This window comes from Triticum urartu, chromosome 6A (genome assembly GCF_056163025.1).
Source record: "Triticum urartu cultivar PI428250 chromosome 6A, HENAU_Tu73, whole genome shotgun sequence".
Classification (NCBI taxonomy): Eukaryota; Viridiplantae; Streptophyta; class Magnoliopsida; order Poales; family Poaceae; genus Triticum; species Triticum urartu.
Genome location: NC_141878.1, coordinates 254,494,195 through 254,509,985, shown reverse-complemented (window position 1 = coordinate 254,509,985; position 15,791 = coordinate 254,494,195).

Here is a 15,791-nt window from a genome sequence, read left to right as displayed (position 1 = left end):
TTACAATAAATATGGCTTAAGGCCATCTAATAACGATAACAGCGGAAGGCTTGGAAGATAAGTGAATCCATCAACTCCAACGGCATCACTGAGTATAGAACCACGACCTAAAAACTCCTTAATCGTCGTCTGAAAAGTCTGCAACATTAACGTTGCAGCCCGAAAACGGGTCAGCACATGGAATATGCTGGCAAGGTAACACATAGAGAGTAAAGGAATGCAACAGCTATACTATATGCATATTTGGCTGGTGGAAAGCTCTATGGTTACAGTTTTGCATGAAGCCAATTTTTCCCTACTTCAAAGGAATAAATTTTATTTAACTATCATGGTGGTTGTTAAACATTGAGAATGGTTGACAGCATTCTCAATCCCAATTAAGTAACATCATTAAACCCAACAAAATTATTTAAAGTAACATGATGAGATTCACATGATAATCCAAGTACTAGATACTCAAGATGTCCATAACCGGGGACACGGCTAACCATGATTAGTTTATTACACTCTGCAGAGGTTTGCGCACTTTTCCCCACAAGACTCGATCTCCTCCGTTGGATTTCTCGCACTACATGGTGTTTGAGAAACGGATGACCGAGACATAGTCTTTCAGAAGCGCTAGCACCTTACGATTGGGTAGACCGTACCACCTACATCCCCTACATCTGCTAGTCTACCCTGTAAGAGTTCGCACGACTTAATCAACTATGCCAAAGCCCATAATGGCTTGTGGCTGCACACGGAAGTTTCTAGTATGAATAATCTCATGATCCCTTTGAGCCTGGGTGGCGGTCCAAAAGAAAAACAGGCAAGTCCTGGAATACCCAGGTGCCTCAATCCACCCAGATGTGTGTTTAGGTTGCCACCTTAGGTAAACCATTAATTAACAATCTCACATCTGTCATGGATATCACTCACCCAATCCACGTCTACTAGCATAGCATGGCATGGTAAGCAAACGTAGAAAATTAACTCCCAAAGGTTTGATAATAAATAGGTAATAGGTACTACCTCATCTACTTCCCATCCCACAATTTAATTAGATCCTAATCACGCAATGTGTGAGGATTTATCTAATGCAATAAAACTGGGTTGTAGAAAAAAGTATGATCAAAGTGTTACTTGCCTTGCTGATGATCCGCGAAACCTAGAGATTCAAAGTAACAGGCGGCGCACTCCGGGTATTCTATCGCAAACAAACAAACAAGCATACAATAAGCACTCATCTAATGCACAGGTAAAACTCAAATAGAAGATCTAACCAGAAAGTTCAACTTAAGAACCCTGGTTTGCAAAAAGAATCAAATCGAACGAAGCAAAAGAAATCAAACGGCGAAAGAAAACAACTTCGTTCTAGTAATCTGGATCTAAGTCAAATTTTACAGTAGCAAAAACTTGTTTAAGTTGATTATTCGGAAAAAGGGTTTCGAGACGAAACTCCAGGCGCTTGAATCGCCTGATTCCGATAAACGAGCGAAAAGTTATACTAAAACGAAAATCGGATCAGAAATCGCGATCAAAAAATAACCACGGAAAAATCTGACGAAAAAGAAAACGACGAACAGATTTTTTTAAACGACACGGATTTCGAGGGGCGGCGGCGGCGGCTGGGGCTGGGCGCGGTTAGGGTTAGGGTTTCGGGGCGGCTGGCCTTTGGGCTGGCTTGCCCCGGATTATAAAGGCCCCGGCCGGCGGTGTCCTGGCCGATTACGGCCCAAAGTCGGTTCCGTTTTTTTTAAATTATGCTCGGAAGAAAAATAAAAACAAATACTAAATGGACTCCAAAAATCACGAAATAAATTTTCCCGGGTTTCTAAAATCAAGCCCGATAAAGTGAACTTTTATTTGGGCCCTAAATGCAATTTTGAAAAACACGCATTTTTCCTAAATTCAAATAAAATACCGAAAAACTCCGAAATAAATCTTATTTGATTTTTTTTATTAAATCCTCAATATTTCTATATTTTGGGAAAGTCATTTTATTCCCTCTCTCATATTTTTGTAATAGAAATAATTGATGATAAAATAAATAAAATCAAATGATCCTGTTTACAAAATTTGAGAAAACTCAAATATGTAAATAACAAAATCTCCAACTCTCTCCGTGGGTCCTTGAGTTGCTTAGGATTTTCTAGGATCAAAACCAAAAGCAAAATAAAATATGATATGCATGATGATCTAATGTATAACATTCCAAATTGAAAATTTGGGATGTTACAAACCTACCCCCTTAAGATGAATCTCGCCCTCGAGATTCGGGTTGGCTAGAAAATAGGTGAGGGGTGAGGGTGGTCCTTGAGAAAATCTTCCTCTCGCTCCCAGGTGGCTTCATCCTCCGTGTGGTGGCTCCACTGAACTTTGCAAAACTTGATAACCTTGCTGCGAGTGACTCGGCTGGCAAACTCGAGAATCTTGACTGGTTTCTCCTCATAGGTCAAATTTCTATCCAACTGAATTGCTTCTAATGGCACTGTGTCTCTCAAAGGTATGTCAGCCATCTCTGCGTGACACTTCTTCAACTGAGAAACGTGGAACACATCATGAACTCCTGTCAATCCTTCTGGCAATTCCAACTTGTAGGCCACTTCTCCCATACGCTCCAAAACTCGATATGGCCCTACAAATCATGGCGCTAACTTTCCCTTAACTCCAAAGCGCTTAATCCCTCGAAGTGGGGATACTCGAAGATAAGCTTTGTCTCCGACTTCGTAAACTGTCTCTTTGCATTTAGAATCTGCGTAGCTCTTCTGCCTGGACTGGGCTACCTTGAGCCTATCGCGAATCAACTTCACCTTCTGTTCAGACTCCTTAATCAAGTCTGGTCCAAACAACTGGCGGTCTCCAACTTCGTCCCACGACAACGGTGTCCTGCACCTCCTTCCGTACATAGCTTCGAAAGGGGCCATCTTCAAACTGGTCTGATAGCTATTATTGTAAGAGAACTCTGCATATGGCAAATTATCGTCCCAACTAGATCCATAATCTAGCGCACAAGCTCTCAGCATATCCTCCAAAATCTGATTGACTCTCTCGGTCTGTCCATCTGTCTGCGGATGAAAAGCTGTACTAAATTCTAGCCTAGTACCCAAAGTCTCATGCAACTGCTTCCAGAACTTTGAGGTAAACTGGGTTCCTCTATCTGACACGATGCTCCTCGGAACTCCATGCAAACATACGATCCTGGTCATGTATATCTTTGCCAACTTAGCACTAGTGTAAGTGGTCTTTACTGGGATGAAATGAGCTACCTTCGTCAATCGATCAACTACAACCCAAATCGAGTCATAGCCTGAACGAGTCCTTGGTAATCCCGTGATAAAATCCATGCCTAGCTTATCCCACTTCCATTCGGGTATCGGCAATGGTTGCAACAATCCTGCTGGCTTCTGATGTTCTGCCTTTACTCTCTGACATACGTCACAGACTGCTACATACTCCGCAATATCCTTCTTCATTCCGGTCCACCAGAAAATATCCTTCAAATCCAAATACATCTTGGTATTTCCTGGGTGAATCGAATACGGTGAATCATGTGCCTCTTGCAGAATCAACTTTCTGATCTCCGGGTCATTGGGTACATAAACACGGTCTTCAAACCATAGGGTGTCGTGCTCATCCTCACGAAATCCTTTAACTTTTCCTTCTTTCATTTTTTCCTTTATGGAAGCAATCTCCTTGTCAGTCTTCTGAGCTTCCCTGATTCTGTCCATCAAAGTTGACTGAATTTCCAACGTTGCTACATAGCCTCTCGGAACTATTTCCAAACATAGTTCACGAAGATTTACTACTAACTCCTTGGGTATTTCTCCCATCATTAACGTATTGACATGGCTCTTGCGGCTTAATGCATCAGCTACTACATTAGCCTTCCCGGGATGATAATGCAATTTCATATCATAATCCTTGATGAGCTCCAACCATCTCCTTTGTCTGAGGTTCAACTCCTTTTGCGTGAAAATGTACTTCAAACTCTTATGATCCGTGTACACCTCACAATGGTTTCCGATGAGGAAATGTCTCCATGTCTTCAATGCATGCACTACGGCTGCTAACTCCAAATCATGCGTGGCATAATTCAATTCATGGGGCTTCAGTTGTCTTGAGGCATATGAAACAACTCTCCCTTCCTGCATAAGCACTGCTCCAAGTCCTCGACGTGAAGCGTCGCAATACACCTCATAATCCTTGGTTTGATCTGGCAAAATCAACACTGGTGAGGTAACCAAACGGTTCTTCAATTCCTGAAAACTTGCCTCACACTCCTCAGTCCATTTGAATTTAGTATCCTTCTTCAACAACTCCATCATAGGCTTCGTAATCTTTGAGAAATTCTCAATAAACCTCCGGTAGTATCCTGCGAGTCCAAGAAAACTCCGGATCTCTCCAACTGTTGTTGGGGCTTCCCAATTGGTCACGGTTTCAACTTTAGCGGGATCTACTGCTATACCTTCTCCGGATATAACGTGTCTGAGGAATCCTACTTCCTTCAACCAAAACTCACATTTGCTGAACTTGGCATATAATTGGTGTTCTCTGAGCTTTCCAAGTACCAAACACAAATGCTCCTTATGCTCCTCTTCATTCTTCGAATATACCAGGATATCATCAATGAACACTACGACGAACTTATCCAAAACTTCATAAACACTTTGTTCATCATGTTCATAAAATAGGCAGGCACGTTAGTCAGACAAATGACATAACGGTATACTCATACAGCCCATACCTGGTGGTAAAAGCTGTCTTCGGAATATCCTGTTCTCGAATCTTCAACTGGTGGTATCCTGATCGCAAATCGATCTTGGAAAACACCTTAGCTCCTTGCAATCGATCAAACAGATCATTGATCATTGGTAGCGGGTACTTGTTTTTGATTGTTACCTCGTTCAATCCATGATAATCAACAACCATTCTTAATGATCCATCCTTCTTCTCCACTAGAAGTACTGGTGATCCCCAAGGCGAAGAACTTGGGCGAATGTAACCTTTATCCAGTAATTCCTTAATCTGCTTCTTAATTTCCACAAAATCTTTTGCTGGCATCCTATATGGTCTCTTCGATATTGGCCCAGTGCCTGGCAAAAGTTCAAATCAAAACTCAATGTCTCTATCCGGTGGCATGCCTGGCAACTCTTCAGGAAATACATCAGGAAAATCCCTTACCACTGGTACTTCCTCCTGCACAACTCCTGATAAGGAATTTACTTGTGTCCTGTTTGGCGCATGTCGGGATACATACTTGATCCTTCTTCCTTCTGGCGCTGTGAGCAAAATTGTCTTACTAGCACACTCAATATTCCCTTCATACTTTGATAACCAATCCATGCCTAATATCACATCCAATCCTTGCGATTCCAATACTACTAGGTCTGAGGGAAAAACATAGTTACCAATCCTTAATGGTAACCGATCACACCATAGACTAGCCACATACTCTGCTCCTGGCGAGGTTACTAACATGGGTGACCTAAGGGCTTGGGTTGGTAGGTTATACTTATCCACAAATCCCCTTGAGATGTATGAATGCGATGCACCAGTATCAAAAAGAACGAGTGCGGTAAATGACTTAACCAAAAACTTACCTATTACTGCATCGGGCTGAGCTTCAACCTCCTCCACATTAACGTGGTTCACCTGTCCCCTGTTGAAAGGGTTCGGCTTCTTTCCAGAGCTTCCATTGCCGTTTTGGCCTTCAGGACATTCATTGGCATAATGTCCGGTCTTGGAACACTTGAAATAGGTGACTTGACTCAGATCTCTCTTGGCTGGGGTTGATGGGGTGTTGCGGTTCTGGCCATTGCTTCCTCCATTCCCATTACCATTCTTGGTGCCATTGTGATTGTGCGAGCTACCTACTCCATGGGTATGCTGAAAATGTCCTCCCGGTCTAGGGGTAAAACGTGGCTTCTGCTGAGCTCCTGAATTATACTTTCCTTGTCCATACTTCCTCTTGCGGTTCTCAATTTGCTGTTGCTTCCCTTCAATCATAAGAGCACGATATACCAACTCCTGGTAGTTGTTGAAGGTGGCTACCATCAACTTCATACTCAACTCATCATTCAGTCCTTCCAGGAATTTCTCCTGCTTAGCTGCATCCGTAGCAACGTCATCTGGGGCATAACGTGCTAGCTTACTAAACTCCTCCACATACTGGCCAACTGTCCGTCCTCCTTGGCGCAAGTTACGAAACTCGCGCTTCTTCATGACCATTGCTCCTGCTGAAACATGGGCAGTACGAAAAGCCTGCTGAAACTGGTCCCATGTGACAGTGTCGACTGGGAAGGTGGCTGTGAAATTCTCCCACCAGGATGCTGCGGGTCCTTCTAACTGATGTGCGGCAAACTTCACCTTCTCCGCATCTGTGCATCCTGCTATGGTCAACTCCCTAGCTGTCTTGCGGAGCCAATCATCTGCTACTATCGGCTCGGTGCTACTGGAAAACACCGGCGGATTCAGCCTAAGAAAACGGGCTAAGTGGTCAACAGGTGGTGGTGGTGGTGGTGGGTTGTTGCTGTTGTTCCCCTGATTCTGATTCTGAACTAGCAACTGCATCAAGGTGTTCTGCTGCTGGATCAACTGGGTGAGCTCCGGCGGAAAGGCAAATCCGGGGTCACGTCTCGGAGGCATCTGAGGGTTTAGAAAAGATGAGATATAAGAATAGAGGGGGTCTAAAGAGAAAACACTACCCATATGCACATGAGGCAAAAGCAAACAATTCACTTCGTTCAATCAAACAAAGGCATACAATCGATCTAACTATCGCAAAGTGCTCGGACTACTATATTTACATGGTGGACTACTACTACTGATGAGGTGGTCTACTAGAAATATTCTACGGTTGTAGACTCCATGATATCTGCTCCTGCCTCATCAACATAGTCATCATTGCTACTATCTTGTTCCGAGTCGGTGCCGTCAATGATGATGTAGTCTTCCGGGCGAATCTCCTTGGGTTCTTCATCTTCATCTATTGGTGTCGGGCCTCCCATAAATATTCCAGTCTTCTTGATCAGATCGTCATTCTTCTCCACCAACACTTCAATTTCTTCTTCATAATCTTCACGTGTAGACTTGAGTTCTTCCTCCAGTTCCTTGATTCTAGTCTTAGCCTTCTTTAGATCTATCATGTCGGCGCACATCTGATTCTCCTGTTGTCGAATGTGCTGATTTAACTCCTGAATAAAAGCTGCAATTGATCTATCTTTCCTGGTGCTGATCATCTCCCAGTGTTCATCTCGCCGCCCACAAATCTGGTAGATAGTATCCTTGAGATCCTTGCAGTAGACTTCGCCAATGCGTCCCATGGCGATGTGAGCTGCCATACTCTTTCCTAGACTCCAAGTTGGTGCATCAAAAGAAAACTCTATGGGCTCAGTGACTGGCATGAACGTCCTTCCTGGAACTTGAACTTGAATCATCCAGTGCTCTTCTTCAGGTAAAGTGGCGTTGTAGGTTCCCGTGAAGCTTGGTATTCCTATGTTCAGGTATCTAGTGATTTCCTTCAAGTGGCGTCCAAAGGGTGTATCTTCATCTGGTTGGGTGAACTTGTTCCTTGCATCCGCCATCCTAAAGAGTAGAAATGATGAGAGGTCAGAAGAGAAGAGAGTGAGTAGTGATCTAGGTCTTTAGCTTAGTGGTCGTGTCCTACAGTTAGCGTGTGCTCTGATACCATCTCTGTAGTGACCAGACCTCAAACAGTATGATCTCTGTGCTCCGATGTCATCCCTGGATCAGTAATGCTGACACCACACAGTACTCGGAGGATTTATAGCAGAGTAGCAATCACACACTTATTACATCGAGTGTCTCAAAAGAGAACTTATTACAATAAATATGGCTTAAGGCCATCTAATAACGATAACAGCGGAAGGCTTGGAAGATAAGTGAATCCATCAACTCCAACGGCATCACTGAGTATAGAACCACGACCTAAAAACTCCTTAATCGTCGTCTGAAAAGTCTGCAACATTAACGTTGCAGCCCGAAAACGGGTCAGCACATGGAATATGCTGGCAAGGTAACACATAGAGAGTAAAGGAATGCAACAGCTATACTATATGCATATTTGGCTGGTGGAAAGCTCTATGGTTACAGTTTTGCATGAAGCCAATTTTTCCCTACTTCAAAGGAATACATATTATTTAACTATCATGGTGGTTGTTAAACATTGAGAATGGTTGACAGCATTCTCAATCCCAATTAAGTGACATCATTAAACCCAACAAAATTATTTAAAGTAACATGATGAGATTCACATGATAATCCAAGTACTAGATACTCAAGATGTCCATAACCGGGGACACGGCTAACCATGATTAGTTTATTACACTCTGCAGAGGTTTGCGCACTTTTCCCCACAAGACTCGATCTCCTCCGTTGGATTTCTCGCACTACATGGTGTTTGAGAAACGGATGACCGAGACATAGTCTTTCAGAAGCGCTAGCACCTTACGATTGGGTAGACCGTACCACCTACATCCCCTACATCTGCTAGTCTACCCTGTAAGAGTTCGCACGACTTAATCAACTATGCCAGAGCCCATAATGGCTTGTGGCTGCACACGGAAGTTTCTAGTATGAATAATCTCATGATCCCTTTGAGCCTGGGTGGCGGTCCAAAAGAAAAACAGGCAAGTCCTGGAATACCCAGGTGCCTCAATCCACCCAGATGTGTGTTTAGGTTGCCACCTTAGATAAACCATTAATTAACAATCTCACATCTGTCATGGATATCACTCACCCAATCCACGTCTACTAGCATAGCATGGCATGATAAGCAAACGTAGAAAATTAACTCCCAAAGGTTTGATAATAAATAGGTAATAGGTAATACCTCATCTACTTCCCATCCCACAATTTAATTAGATCCTAATCATGCAATGTGTGAGGATTTATCTAATGCAATAAAACTGGGTTGTAGAAAAAAGTATGATCAAAGTGTTACTTGCCTTGCTGATGATCCGCGAAACCTAGAGATTCAAAGTAACAGGCGGCGCATTCCGGGTATTCTATCACAGACAAACAAACAAGCATACAATAAGCACTCATCTAATGCACAGGTAAAACTCAAATAGAAGATCTAACCAGAAAGTTCAACTTAAGAACCCTGGTTTGCAAAAAGAATCAAATCGAACGAAGCAAAAGAAATCAAACGGCGAAAGAAAACAACTTTGTTCTAGTAATATGGATCTAAATCAAATTTTACAGTAGCAAAAACTTGTTTAAGTTGATTATTCGGAAGAAGGGTTTCGATACGAAACTCCAGGCGCTTGAATCGCTTGATTCCGATAAACGAGCGAAAAGTTATACTAAAACGAAAATCGGATCAGAAATCGCGATCGGAAAATAACCGCGGAAAAATCCGACGAAAAAGAAAACAACGAACAGAATTTTTTTTATACGGCACGGATTTCAAGGGGCAGCGAACCTCGGGCGACGCGCGGCTCCGGCGGATCGGCGGCGGGGCGGCGGCGGTGGCTAGCGGCGGCGGCTGGGGCTGGGCGCGGCTAGGGTTAGGGTTTCGGGGCGGCTGGCCTTTGGGCTGGCTTGCCCCGGCTTATAAAGGCCCCGACCGGCGGTGTCCTGGCCGAGTACGGCCCAAAGTCGGTTCTGTTTTTTTTAAATTACGCTCGGAAGAAAAATAAAAAGAAATACTAAACGGACTCCAAAAATCACGAAATAAATTTTCCCGGGTTTTTAAAATCAAGCCCGATAAAGTGAACATTTATTTGGGCCCTAAATGCAATTCTGAAAAACGCACATTTTTCCTAAATTCAAATAAAATACCGAAAAACTCCGAAATAAATCTTATTTGATTTTTTTATTAAATCCTCAATATTTCTATGTTTTGGGAAAGTCATTTTATTCCCTCTCTCATATTTTTGTAATAGAAATAATTGATGATAAAATAAATAAAATCAAATGATCCTGTTTACAAAATTTGAGAAAACTCAAATATGTAAATAACGAAATCTCCAACTCTCTCCGTGGGTCCTTGAGTTGCTTAGGATTTTCTAGGATCAAAACCAAAAGCAAAATAAAATATGATATGCATGATGATCTAATGTATAACATTCCAAATTGAAAATTTGGGATGGTACAGTAAATCTGCATGCTATTGTCTGGAATAGTGGTAACAATCTATGGTATAGGATATTGAAGAGTGAAAATAGTAGTTGTATTTTGTTCTCCAAACATATATTTCTCGGGATAATACATGCCGTGTACCGAATCATGTTGTATTAAGACATATCACACTGGAATTAGCTCGTCGAATGACTCAATATATTTTACACTGGCGATTCATAGGATCAATTACTAGATTTAATGCTGTAAATTTACAACATATCAAAGACCGAATGAATGAAAGAACATATTACTATCTCTATGCAGCAACATGACAATGACGTCCCACCTTTGAAAATATAACTTGAGCAACATCACAAATGTTGTGTATCTATTTAATTCATATATATTGGGAATTATTTTTCTATATTGGTGTGCATCTCATTTGGTTAAGATTTGAGACGTGCGTTGCACGTGCATGCTTACTAGTAGTCCACAAAAGCACTCCACAGACCCTTTTTTTGAGGCAAAGCACTTCACAGACCTGATTTTGGGCTGTTTTGGGGGCTAATATATAAAAAATATCCGAAAAACAATGGGTCGGGCCGTGCTGGCACTCGTGCTTAGCCTCGCGGCACAGGCACGGCCCTAGAAGGGCCATGTGTCGGTACAATCCGATTATAAATGTGGCGGGCTAGGCCCACCAGGGGCCGGGCACACGGTTATTGGGCCAACACGCCTGTACCGGCCCATTTGGCCACCTTTGCTTCTAGTACTGTGTGAGGTGCATCTTTCTTATTTTAATTGGGAATTAAGATGGTACACAAACTTGGTACGCTTGAACTCTATTCATACACGAACTTGATCCGGCGTCGGATCCCATTGTTAGAGTGTGGAGCAAAATGAAGCCTCCTCAGGGTGTCTGGATCTGGGCCGTTGGATAGCGCTTCCAAACCGATACCGTCCATCGGATCTCCGGGTGGAGCAATCCTGGCCGTCTGATCGAGTTGAGCACTGCTCCGGGCCGTCGGGTCGAAGCTGAAACTGCTACAATGAATATAGTCTGCCACCGCTAGTAAATCACGTGCCCCGCCAAGGGCATTCTCGTCTTTTCACACGCAGTCATATAAAAGGTAGCAGCCCGTGTGTAACCCTAGCTGCCTCTCCTCCAGCATCCTCTTCCTCTCCCTCTCTTGATCTTCTCTGTCGCCTTCCCCTCCTCCCCGCCCTTGCGCCCTTGCACCATCGCCCCCACTCTCCTTCCCCTTCTCCCCGCCCTTTCACTACTCACTTTTCTCGTCGCCACCAATTCAGCGTCTCCCTTGCGACCGTCTCAACGGGAGAAGGCATCCCGCTGACGCTATCGACGAGGATCCCGCTGCCGCTGCCAACGACGACATCTACTGCCACCCGTCCTTCTCCTCCCGCATCCCCTCACTTCGTCGCGTAGCTCGGCCACGCTGGTACGTGCGCCCCATCCACCCCATCTCTGCCAGTATTTGGTTGGATTGATTTTTCGCTCTCAACCTAAGTCGACTTTCCTGATTGCTTGATTTGTTTGTTCTTGAGGGCGGTGTAACACCCACGATGCGGCTATAACTCCCATGTGTCGGGGCACGACTTAGAGGCATAACCGCATGGCAGGCATGTCGCAAGAGGGGTAATCTTTACACATCCCATGTACTGAATAAGAAAGGGATAAAGAGTTGGCTTACAATCGCCACTTCACACAATACATAAATATATCATACATCATCCAGAATACAATCAAGGTCCGACTACGAAACCAAATAAAAGAAAGACAACCCCAAATGCTAGATCCCCGATCGTCCCAACTGGGCTCCACTACTGATCATCCGGAAAGGAAACAAAACAACTATCAAGATCTTCATCGAACTCCCACTTGAACTGGGCCGTGTCATCTGCACTGGTATCATCGGCACCTGCAACTGTTGGGAAGTATCTGTGAGTCACGAGGACTTAACAATCTCACACCCGCGAGATCAAGACTATTTAAGCTTATGGGTAGGAAAGGTTAGTGAGGTGGAGCTTCAGTAAGCACTAAGCATATATGGTGGCTAACTTATGCAAATGAGAGCAAGAAGAGAAGCAACGCAACGATCGAGAAGCTATAAGTGATCAAGAAGTGATCCTGAAACTACTTATGTTCAAGCATAACACGAGACCGTGTTCTCTTCCCGGACTCAACCAAAAAGAGACCATCAAGGCTACACACACGGTTGATTCATTTTAATTAAGTTAAGTGTCAAGTTTTCTACAACCGGACATTAACAAATTCCCATCTGCCCATAACCGCGGGCACGGCTTTCGAAAGTTCAAAACCTTGCAGGGGTGTCCCAACTTAGCCCATCACAAGCTCTCACGGTCAACGAAGGATATTCCTTCTCCCGAGAAGACCCGATCAGACTCGGAATCCCGGTTACAAGACATTTCGACAGTGCTAAAACAAGACCAGCAAGACCGGGGGGGGGGGGGGGGGTTAAAATAAAGATGACCCTTGAGTCTGCAGAGCCCAAGGGAAGCTGATAGGTTGTTAAGCAAATGTAAAACCAAGGTTGGGACTTGCTGGAGGAGTTTTATTCAAAGCAAACTGTCAAGGGGTTCCCATAACACCCAACCGCGTAAGGGACACAAAATCAAGGAACATAACACCGGTATGACAGAAACTAGGGCGGCAAGAGTGGAACAAAACACCAGGCATAAGGCCGAGCCTTCCACCCTTTACCAAGTATATATATACATTATTTAAAACAAGATATATTCTGATATCCCAACATATCCATGTTCCCATATGGAACAAACTTCATCTTCACTTGCAACTAACAACACTATAAGAGGGGTTGAGCAAAGCGGTAACATAGCGAAACAACGGTTTGTTAGGAAAAGGTGGGTTAGTGGCTTGACATGGCAATATGGGAGGCATGATATAACAAGTGGTAGGTATCGCGACATATCAATAGAGCGAACAACTAGCAAGCAAAGATAGAAGTGATTTCGAGGGTATGGTCATCTTGCCTGAAATGAACTCAGAGTTGTCGAAAGCTTGATCCTCGTTAGCGTACTCAACAGGTTCCTCGATCACGTACCCGTCTCCTGGCTCTACCCAAGGCAAGAACACAAGCAAAGAGCGAACAATCAATCACGGTGCAATGCGCAAGCAACATGATGCAAAACATGGCATAGCTATGGACCCGTAGGTCCGAGGTAAACTACTCACGCTTCATCGGAAGGGCAATGGTGTTGTTGTAGAAGCCCTCCGTGATCGAATCCCCCTTTGGAAGGACGCTAGAAAAGGCCCATCGATGGGGTCTCATAGGTATAGAAGGTTGCGGTGGTGGAAAAGTGTTTTCGTGGCTCTCTCTGTTGGTTTTGGGATATATGAGAATATATAGGTGAAGAAACTAGGTCGATGGAGTCACGAGGGGCCCACAAGGGTGGGGGGTGCGCCCTACCCCCCTAGGCACGCCCTCCATCCTTGTGGCCGCCTCGTGGCTTCTTTGACTTGCACTCCAAGTCCTCTCGATGTCTTCTGGTCCAAGAAAAATCACCGCGAAAGTTTTATTCCGTTTGGACTCCATTTGGTATTCCTTTTCTGCGAAACTCTAAAACAAGGAAAAAACAGGAACTGGCACTAGGCTCTAGGTTAATAGGTTATTTTCAAAAATAATATAAAATAGCATATTAATGTATATAAAACATCCAAAACAGATAATATAATAGCATGGAACAATAAAAAATTATAGATATGTTGGAGACGTATCAGTGTCATAGTACCACTGTGTGCATGTGCCCTAAAGATGCATGTCAAAGTTTTTTTGCCGGAACATGCGACCAAAGGAGTTTAATGTTGAAAATTGAAAAAAATAGATAACATCTATTCGTTTTTTATACATTGATTGATATCTGATACATCTCCGTCGTATCTACTTTTCCAAACACTTTTGCCCTTGTTTTGGACTCTAACTTGCATGATTTGAATGGAACTAACCCGTACTGACGCTGTTTTCAGCAGAATTGTCATGGTGTTATTTATGTGCAGAAACAAAAGTTCTCAGAATGACCTGAAACTCCACCAAGCGTCTTTTTGGAAATAATAAAAAACACTGGCAAAAGATCAAGACCAGGGGGCCCACACCCTAGCCACGAGGGTGGGGGCGCGCCCCCCTACCTCGTGGGCCCCCTGGAGCTCCTCCGACCTCAACTCCAACTCTATATATTCACTTTTGGGGAGAGAAAAAATCAGGGAGAAGGATTCATCACGTTTTATGATACGGAGCCGCCGCCAAGCCCTAAAACCTCTCGGGAGGGCTGATCTGGAGTCCGTTCGGGGCTCTGGAGAGGGGAATCCGTCGCCATCGTCATCATCAACCATCCTCCGTCACCAATTTCATGATGCTCACCGCCGTGCGTGAGTAATTCCATCGTAGGCTTGCTGGACGGCGATGGGTTGGATGATATTTATCATGTAATCGAGTTAGTTTTGTTAGGGTTTGATCCCTAGTATCCACTATGTTCTGAGATTGATGTTGCTATGGCTTTGCTATTCTTAATGCTTGTCACTAGGGCTCGAGTGCCATGATTTCAGATATGAACATATTATGTTTTCATCAATATATGAGAGTTCTTGATCCTATCTTGCAAGTCTATAGTCACCTACTATCTGTTATGATCCGGCAACCCCGAAGTGACAATAATCGGGACCACTCCCGGTGATAACCGTAGTTTGAGGAGTTCATGTATTCACTATGTTTTAATGCTTTGGTCCAGTACTCTATTAAAAGGAGGCCTTAATATCCCTTAGTTTCCAATAGGACCCCGCTGCCACGGGAGGGTAGGACAAAAGATGTCATGCAAGTTCTTTTCCATAAGCACATATGACTATATTCGGAATACATGCCTAAATTACATTGATGAATTGGAGCTATTTCTGTGTCACCCTAGGTTATGACTGTTACATGATCGATCGCATCCAACATAATTCTCTATCACCAATCCATTGCTTACGAGCTTTCCATATATTGTTCTTCGCTTATTTACTTTTCCGCTGCCATTGTTACAATCACTACAAAATACCAAAAACATTACTTTTGTTATCATTACCTTTTGCTACCGTTAACACTACTATCATATTACTTTGCTACTAAATACCATGCTGCAGATATTAAGTTTCCAGGTGTGGTTGGATTGACAACTCAGCTGCTAATACTTGAGAATATTCTTTGGCTCCCCTTGTGTCGAATCAATAAATTTGGGTTGAATACTCTACCCTCGAAAACTATTGCGATCCCCTATACTTGTGGGTTATCAAGACTATTTTCTGGCGCTGTTGCCGGGGAGCATAGCTCTATTCTTTGAGTCACTTGGGATTTATATATGCTTATCATTATGAAGAACTTGAAAGATCCAAGAACCAAGATTTATCCCTCAACTACGAGGGGAGGTAAGGAACTACCATCTAGCTCCGCACTTGATTCACCTTCTGTTTTGAGTAAGCTTGCGACACCTAAACCTGCTTCTGCTATTCATTCTGATATGTCGCATGTTATTGATGATGCTACTTCTGCTATGCATGATACTTATGATGAAACTACTTCTATGCTTGATACTACTATGCCACTTGGTGAATTTCTTGATGAACAACTTGCTAGGGTTAGAGAGAATGAAATTATTGAAACTGATAATATTGATGAAAGTGATGATGAAGA